The sequence below is a fragment of the Neovison vison genome, chromosome 9 (assembly GCF_020171115.1).
Source record: "Neovison vison isolate M4711 chromosome 9, ASM_NN_V1, whole genome shotgun sequence".
Taxonomy (NCBI): Eukaryota; Metazoa; Chordata; class Mammalia; order Carnivora; family Mustelidae; genus Neogale; species Neogale vison.
This window is the reverse complement of record NC_058099.1, coordinates 27,565,393-27,568,101: the sequence shown is the minus strand read 5'-3', so window position 1 is coordinate 27,568,101 and position 2,709 is coordinate 27,565,393.

The following is a 2,709-nucleotide window of genomic DNA, read 5'->3' as shown; positions in this document are numbered from 1 at the left end:
CAAATTTGACAAACTGGAAGAAATGGATGCATTTCTAGAAACAAATAAACTACCAAAATTGAACCAGGAAGAAATAGAAAGCCTGAACAGACCCATAACCAGTAAGGAGATTGAAACAGTCATTAAAAATCTCCAAACAAACAAAAGCCCAGGGCCAGATGGCTTCCCGGTGGAATTCTACCAAACATTTAAAGAAGAACTAATTCCTATTCTCCTGAAACTGTTCCAAAAAATAGAAATGGAAGGAAAACTCCCAAACTCATTTTATGAGGCCAGCATCACCTTGACCCCAAAACCAGACAAGGATCCCATCAAAAAAGAGAGCTATAGACCAATATCCTTGATGAACACAGATGCAAAAATTCTCACCAAAATACTAGCCAATAGGATTCAACAGTACATTAAAAGGATTATTCACCACGACCAAGTGGGATTTATCCCAGGGCTGCAAGGTTGGTTCAACATCCGCAAATCAGTCAATGTGATACAACACATCAATAAAAGAAAGAACAAGAACCATATGATCCTCTCAATAGATGCTGAAAAAGCATTTGACAAAGTACAGCATCCCTTCCTGATCAAAACCCTTCAAAGTGTAGGGATAGAGGGCACATACCTCAATATCATCAAAGCCATCTATGAAAAACCCACTTCAAATATCATTCTCAATGGAGAAAAACTGAAAGCTTTTCCACTAAGGTCAGGAACACGGCAGGGATGTCCATTATCACCACTGCTATTCAACATAGTACTAGAAGTCCTAGCCTCAGCAATCAGACAACAAAAGGAAATTAAAGGCATCCAAATCGGCAAAGAAGAAGTCAAATTATCACTCTTCGCAGATGATATGATACTCTATGTGGAAAACCCAAAAGACTCCACTCCAAAACTGCTAGAACTTATACAGGAATTCAGTAAAGTGTCAGGATATAAGATAAATGCACAGAAATCAGTTGCATTTCTCTACACCAACAACAAGACAGAAGAAAGAGAAATTAAGGAGTCAATCCCATTTACAATTGCACCCAAAACCATAAGATACCTAGGAATAAACCTAACCAAAGAGGCTAACAATCTATACTCAGAAAACTATAAAGTACTCATGAAAGAAATTGAGGAAGACTCAAAGAAATGGAAAAATGTTCCATGCTCCTGGATTGGAAGAATAAATATTGTGAAAATGTCTATGCTACCTAAAGCAATCTACACATTTAATGCAATTCCTATCAAAGTACCAATCATCTTTTTCAAAGAAATGGAACAAATAATTTTAAAATTTATATGGAACCAGAAAAGACCTCGAATAGCCAAAGGGATATTGAAAAACAAAGCCAAAGTTGGTGGCATCACAATTCCGGACTTCAAGCTTTATTACAAAGCTGTCATCATCAAGACAGCATGGTACTGGCACAAAAACAGACACATAGATCAATGGAACAGAATAGAGAGCCCAGAAATAGACCCTCAACTCTATGGTCAACTAATCTTCGACAAAGCAGGAAAGAATGTCCAATGGAAAAAAGACAGCCTCTTCAATAAATGGTGTTGGGAAAATTGGACAGCCACGTGCAGAAAAATGAAATTGGACCATTTCCTTACACCACACACAAAAATAGATTCAAAATGGATTAAGGACCTCAATGTGAGAAAGGAATCCATCAAAATCCTTGAGGAGAACACAGGCAGCAACCTCTTCGACCTCAGCTGCAGCAACATCTTCCTAGGAACATCGCCAAAGGCAAGGGAAGCAAGGGCAAAAATGAACTTTTGGGATTTCATCAAAATCAAAAGCTTTTGCACAGCAAAGGAAACAGTTAACAAAACCAAAAGACAACTGACAGAATGGGAGAAGATATTTGCAAACGACATATCAGATAAAGGACTAGTGTCCAAAATCTATAAAGAACTTAACAAACTCAACACCCAAAGAACAAATAATCCAATCAAGAAATGGGCAGAGGACATGAACAGACGTTTCTGCAAAGAAGACATCCAGATGGCCAACAGACACATGAAAAAGTGCTCCACATCACTCGGCATCAGGGAAATACAAATCAAAACCACAATTAGATATCACCTCACACCAGTCAGAATGGCTAAAATCAACAAGTCAGGAAATGACAGATGCTGGCGAGGATGCGGAGAAAGGGGAACCCTCCAACATTGTTGGTGGGAATGCAAGCTGGTGCAACCACTCTGGAAAACAGCATGGAGGTTCCTCAAAATGTTGAAAATAGAACTGCCCTATGACCCAGCAATTGCACTACTGGGAATTTGCCCTAAAGATACAAACGTAGTGATCCAAAGGGGCACGTGCACCCGAATGTTTATAGCAGCAATGTCCACAATAGCCAAACTATGGAAAGAACCTAGATGTCCATCAACAGATGAATGGATCAAGAAGATGTGGTATATATACACAATGGAATACTATGCAGCCATCAAAAGAAACGAAATCTTGCCATTTGCGACAACATGGATGGAACTAGAGCGTATCATGCTTAGCGAAATAAGTCAAGCGGAGAAAGCCAACTATCATATGATCTCCCTGATATGAGGGAGTGGTGATGCAACATGGGGGCTTAAGTGGGTAGGAGAAGAATCCATGAAACAAGATGGGATAGGGAGGGAGACAAGCCATAAGTGACTCTTAATCTCACGAAACAAACTGTGGGTTGCTGGGGGGAGGGGGGATGGGAGAAGGGGGGT